At 47.8% G+C, this 6543-nt stretch overlaps 1 pseudogene; it reads left to right on the forward strand.

Annotated features, from left to right (window-relative positions):
* The first annotated feature begins 1575 nt into the window (after nucleotides 1-1575).
* LOC111555789 lies at nucleotides 1576-2322 on the forward strand (annotated as a pseudogene).
* Nucleotides 2323-6543: the final 4221 nt, after the last annotated feature.

The following is a 6543-nucleotide window of genomic DNA, read 5'->3' on the forward strand; positions in this document are numbered from 1 at the left end:
CTTGCTTGTCTATGTCTGCAGTTCAACTTTACAGGCTGTCCTTTGTTAGAAAATGATTTGGGGCTGCTTTTCATTAAAAAGAAAAGCGCTACCGAGGACTCCCATACCCTTACTATTGGCCTAAGTAATTTCTTCTTTATCACCAGCAGAAAGTGCAGCACTCTAGCTGCACACCTGCTGGGCCTAGGCCTGCAGCGTGCCATGTGGCCCCAGTGAGGCCCTACAGAGCAGGCAGCCATGGGAGGTCTGCAAGATGCTGTGCAGGGCACTCTGCAGCTGTCCTACCTGGCAGTGGGCTTAGGAGACACTTCGTTCGTTCCCTACCTGGGCACCATGTGTTTCCATTGTTGAAGAAAAGACTCAAACTGTGTAAAATATTTGGAGAGATTTATTCTAAGCCAAATTTGAGTGACCATGACCTGTGACATAGCCCTCAGGAGACCCTGAGAATATGTACCCAAGGTGTTTAGGGAGCAGCTTGGTTTTATATATTTTAGGGAAACATGAGACTTCAAGTACATTTAAGAAATGCATTGGTTCCATCCAGAAAGGCAGGAGAACTCAAAGGGTGGGGAGGGAAGGGGAGCATGGAGCTTCCAGCTTATAGGCAGATTTTAAAAATTTTTAGTTGACTATTGGTTAAGTTTATCTAAAGACCTGGGATCAATGGAAAGGAAATATCTGGGTTGCTATAAGAGGTTATGGAGAGCAAAGTTTTATCATACAGATGAAGCCTCCAAGGTAGTGGGCTTCAGAAAGAAAGGGCTGTAAAAGTTTCTTAGACTTAAGGTTTATGTTGATGTTAATGCTGGAGAGTTATAATGAGGCACGTCCAACCCCCACTTCCCATCATGACCTGAACCAGTCTCTCAGGTTACATTTTAAGAGTGCCCTGGCTGAGGAGGAAGTCCATTCAGATAGTCTGGCTGGTGGGGGACTTAGAATTTTATTTTTGGCTTATACCATTAGCTCAGAGGCTCATTGATGATATCCCTCAAGTCTGACAAGCAGAGATCTCCTCTGGTGGTGTTACTGCAACACTGGCCTGAGTTCTTTGGCTCACTCATAAGTAAAAATTAACACCAGTGCAAACAGGAATTTATTTCAGGCAAGTTTTAATAGGCTTGTGGCTCTAGCAGCATGAGGGAGCAGAGTATAGAAAAGGAGTCCTGATGTTATCTCCCAAAAGGGCTCTGCTCTTGTCATTTTAAGGAAGTTGAGGCAGGAAAAAGGAGCGTTGTGTAGGCAAAGTTTAGGAAGGGTATTCTCTGTACCTACACAGTGAGGTCTCATGCCCAAACATAAGGCACATGTGTCAGAGGCATTTGAACCAGAGTCACTCCATCTTGAACAGGGGCTGGGTAAAATAAGGCTGACACTTACTGGGCTGCATTCCTGAGAGATTAGGCATTCTTACTCACAGGATGAGATAGGACGTCGGCACTAAGTACAGGTCACAAAGATCTTGCTGATAAAAAGAGTGGTAAAGAAGCCAGCCAAAACCAGCCAAAACCCACCAAAACCAAAATGGCAACAAAAATGACCTCGGGTCATCCTCACTGCTCATGCATTAGCATGCTAAAAGATACCTACCAATGGTGGCTGAGGCTCCAGCAAGAGAAGAAGCCTAATATCTTGAACAACATGTGTTGATCAAGGGGTTCAGAGCGGTACCAGGGAATGTGGACCCAATGCTGGAGAAGAGGTCGTTGAGCTGTTGGCACTGTGCTGTTGTGGGCAACTCAGGCAACCTGAGGCAATTGTCGTATGGGCCTGAGATAGACAGTCACAATTTTGTGCTCAAGATGAACAAGGCATCCACGGCAGGGTTTGAAGCTGATGCCGGGAGCAAAATAGCCCACCTCTGGGGTACCCTGAGAGCTTCCAGGAGTTGGGGGACAATGTAAGCATGGTCCTGGTGCCCTTCAAGACCATCGACTTGTTGTGGGGGGTAAGAGCCACCACCACGGGTGCCATTTCCCACACCTACACCCCGTTCCCTGCGAAGATCAGGGTGAAACAAGATAAGATCCTGATCTACCACCCAGCCTTCATGAAGTATGTCTTCAATAACTGACTGCAGAGCCACAGGTGGTACCCATCTACTGGCATCCTCTCAGTCATCTTCTCAATGCACGTCTGCGATTAGGTGGACTTGTATAGCTTCTGAGCAGACAGCAAAGGGAACTTACATCACTACTGGGAGAACAACCCGTCTGTGAGGCCTTTTTGCAAGATTGGGGTGCACGATGCAGACTTTGAGTCTAACGTGACAGCCACCTTGGCTTCATCAATAAAATCTGGATCTTCAAGGGGAGATGACGCAGTGAAGGGTTGAGGACGGATGCACCGTCATGCCTCTGTGTTTCCAGCTCCAGCATCTTGCCGGAGCCAGTTCATCCAGGAGCTTGGAGGGTCAGCCTCAGGTGTGTGCCTGGGTGCCACTTGCAGCCTCTTGCACCCAGCCGTTGGCAGCATCTACTCAGGAAAGTCACTACAGAGCGTGGCAGAGCACGTCTCAAAACCTGTCTTGGGTGCGGACAATGTCCCCCTCACTGCTGCCCCAAGGCTGGGGAGATGCTGGAAAAGTTTCAACCTCCACACATTAAAATCATTTTGACTTCTGGGGTTGGCTTGGGGAACAAATGTGGAAGATGTCCATATTCTGAGAGACAGCACGGTTTCCCAAGGAAGATAGACAGAGAGACTTGAGGGGTGATTACCTCCAGCGCAGAGACACGCCAGGCGGTGTCAGCGCTGGGGGCGAGATGCTGCCCTTCTTTGCATGAAGTCTGGCCTCTCCCTTGGCGTGATAACCCTGCCATCCCCTTCTTCCCAAAGCTAATTTAAGCGCCACCAGAGGCTTCTACCCCAAACATTTTCACAGAAACTTGAGGCCAGGTGCTGTGGCTCACACCTGTAATCCCAACAATTTGGGAGGCCAAGGCAGGAGGATCACTTAAGCCCAGGAGTTCAAGACCAGCCTGGACAACATAGTGAGACTCCTGTCTCTGCAAAAATAAAAAAATTTTAAAAAATTAGCCAGGCATGGTGGCACACACTTGTAGCCCCAACTACTAGGGAGGCTGACGTGGGAGAATCTCTTATACCCAGGAGTTCAAGGCTGCGATGAGCTGTGATCACACCAATGCACTCCAGCCCAGAGTGAGACCCTGTCGAAAGAAAGAAAGAAAGAAAAGAGAAGAAAAGAAAGGGAAAAAACAAAACAAAACAAAACTTGGCACCGTGTTTCTGACTCCTGAAGATGCCTCTTCCCAAGCAGATATTCCTTTGAGAAATCAGTCTCAGTCTCGTGGCTCTAATCGTGGCAAGACCAGATCAGACCATTTCCATGTGCCTTTGTATTTGGCGAAGAAAAGCATGTATTGGCTGAAATAAAGCAAAAGCCCCCACTTGGGAAAAGTAGACCCCCACCGGTGACCCCACTTGCTCTGTAGCTGGAAACATCTTTTACATCTTTTCTGGTTTCCTGAGCTAGGACCTCTGGAATTGGAACAAAGCTCTGAGGATACTCAATGACCCCCAGCAGCATGTCAGAATGGGACCGTATATTCTCATTCTCAGACTATTCAGTATGGTGCCCTTAACCTCCAAGACCACACAGGAGGCTTCCAGCAGCATTTTCCCCAAGGGTCTGAGCTCAGGGTCCAGTCCCTTCTCGCCACCTTGGGGCTGTCACTGGGGGGCTGGGTCAGGGACATACCAGGAATGGTGACTGGCACATACTTTATCTTCTCGCTCCCCAGCTACTCTCTTTTTCTCGTTAGCCTTCCTGATTATTGATTTTTTATTTTTAATTCAATTGACATTGTTTGCACTGTGGCTCTGTTGGTGGTCCTGTTTTAATGAAACTTGCCTCACCTAGCAGCTGGGAAATAGGGGGGCTTAAGGAAGGCTTAAGGAGTCCTTGGACTTGGGATATTGGCGGTATCTAGAGATTGGACGGTTTGTGGAACGTCCACAGTATCCTCCCGTTCCAATCCAACCTTCCTTCTTCCTCACTGTGGACTTGGATTCATTCTCAGGCTAGGAGTCTCCAAAACTCTGTGAAACCTTTTTGCTGCTGGGTAGGGAGTGAAGAGTGACAGGCATGGTGGGGACAGTGACTGTTGGCTCCAGTTACTAATGTTTAAGCAGAAAAACCACTTTTCTTGTTAAAAAAACACATCTCTTAAAAGGCCACTGCTGCTCTGAGGAGGTGTGACCTTATCCTGGTGGAGTGTGAAGGAGGCATGGGGCCTGTGCTCCCAGACTCGGGGAATCCGCCTCTACACACTGGGAGGGAGGAGCTTGGGAACACCAGTCATGGGTAACAGATGGTTTCAGGCCATTCACAAGAGTCCCTGGAAATTGCATGCCAAGTTTGGTTTTTTCCTTGAATCTCTGCATATAAGCATTTTTCTGGAGAGAGGTTCCATAGCTTTCATTAGATTCTCAAGGGTTCAGAATGTGGAAAGTGTTTAACAAACAAAAAACCTGTTTCAGCTTTAAAATCCTCCAAAACTTTAAGACTTTTTTTCTGATAAAGGTTGGTAAACCACTGAGTCATCATCATTCACATACATCCTTGAAGGGCAGAATTCACAGACAGGTATGACATGAAGAATTAAGCAAACATTTGTTGATGGCTAGTCAAACACTGATAGAAAGAGCGATGATGTCTCCTGAACTCTTCCCCTTCTCCTAAATGTGAATCTATTTAGGGATGACCGGTTCAGGCTGAGCAATCGACTTCTCTGGGGTTTGCTGAGTAAGAATAGGTCCCTCGAAATGAAGATATGTCTGTGTCTGAGCCGGATGCTGCTTGGGTCGGTCATCTGCTCTCTGTCTGGTCTCCCTCCGTCCCACCAGGATGTTCAAGCTGTGAGATATCTTCCAGCCCCCAAATTCACCTCTCCCATTTTACTGATAAGAAAAGCAAGGCCACATTGCAGTCAGTGGGGAGTGGAGAGTGACAGGCATGGGAAGACACTGATTGTTGACTCTAGTTACTGAGACAACAAGACTTCTACCAAAAGAAAGCCATGCTAGAGGCCAGTCCCACCTGGACGTGACTCTGGCTTCTTGGCAAAGGTGGAATAAAACCACAGAGAACATTTAGAACTGGGATGTTTGCTTCGAGGTAATCTGAAAACAAGACTAGTTAAAAGTCTTAAAGTTTTGGAGGATTTAAAGGTGTAACTAGTTTAATCAGCAAAAACACCTTTACTGTTGAGCACATTTCCTAAAAGGCCACTGCTGCATGGGGAGGCGTGGCCTTTTCCTGGTGGAGTACGAAGGAGGGAAGTGACTGGCAATCATGAACTGGCTGGGACAGACAGCGCAAGTCAGAGTTTCAGCAACAACAGGGTGTTCCTGGCGCCATGTTTAAATTGTGTGGAGGCAGGCTTTCCCAGCGAGTCTCCATTCAGCATCTCGGAAAAGTGTAACCGGAATGGAAGTGTCTTACTCTCCTCTGCCCTCTCAGCACTGAGCTGTGTCCGCAGGGTGCCTGGATGGCCCTGGGCAAGCTCTTGTCTCTGCCTTCTCCCACCCTCCAGTGCAGGAAATGGCATTTCTCTTATGAGACATAAAAGAAGCCCAGCAGACATCTCTTATGTCTCATTGGCTTAGCAATGAGCACTTAATGGCATAAAAGCCAATTGTTGTGGCCAGAATTAAATGTATCAGTTTGGCTTAAACCAACTGGAACCCTGGGGTGAAGGTGGCTGGAAATTAGACAAGAGTGTTAGCCAAAGGGCAACATCTGTGCTGTCAGCAGGAGAATGAGGATCACTCTTGCTGGACAGGCAGTGGCAGGGGCTCCCTCAGGCCCCTGACTCCCAGCCTAGGGCTCTTTCTACTCTGCAGGCAGAGAGTTCCTTGGAGACCAGCCCTGGGCTCAGGCAGGGAGTAGATGGATCCCTGCCTGCAGCACCCAGAGCTGAACCTGAAGCCACAAAGATAGGCTGACAAGGTGGCCCATGAGGTGTCAGCAACATCTCAGCCCCCTGGGTCTCCCCAGTGAGTCAGGTACTGATTTGCTATAGCTGGAGCTACATGCCCCTTCCCTCCCCTCAGTCACTTTTTAGGCGAGAAAGGAGGGCAGATTTGTAACCTCTGGTGCTCTGCAGGGATCCTGGGCTGGAAGAAAGTTCATAAATGGATGAATGCCTTTTAAAATTCTGGCTTGTCCAAGCATCATTCAGCAAAGCATTTGGCTAGGCTTAGAGAGAAAAGCCAGATATGAGAAAATAGAATGTAAAACAGAAAAAAAAAAAAAAAAGTCTAGAAGGTCGAGAGGGCAATTAAGATCTGGGTGATTCTTTAGGGAAAGGGCTGGTTGAGAGGTTTTGATGGAATCCCATTCTCTGACGTGACCAGAAGGCCATGCTAGAGGCCAGTCCTACCTGGATGTGACTCTGGCTTCTTGGCAAAGGTGGAAAAAAACCACAGAGAACATTTATAACTGGGATGTTTGCTTTGAGGATATCTGAAAACAAGTAACAGAGAAACCAAAAGAACTCACTCTCCCTCACGTGG

The sequence above is a fragment of the Piliocolobus tephrosceles genome, chromosome 3 (genome assembly GCF_002776525.5).
Source record: "Piliocolobus tephrosceles isolate RC106 chromosome 3, ASM277652v3, whole genome shotgun sequence".
NCBI lineage: Eukaryota > Metazoa > Chordata > Mammalia > Primates > Cercopithecidae > Piliocolobus > Piliocolobus tephrosceles.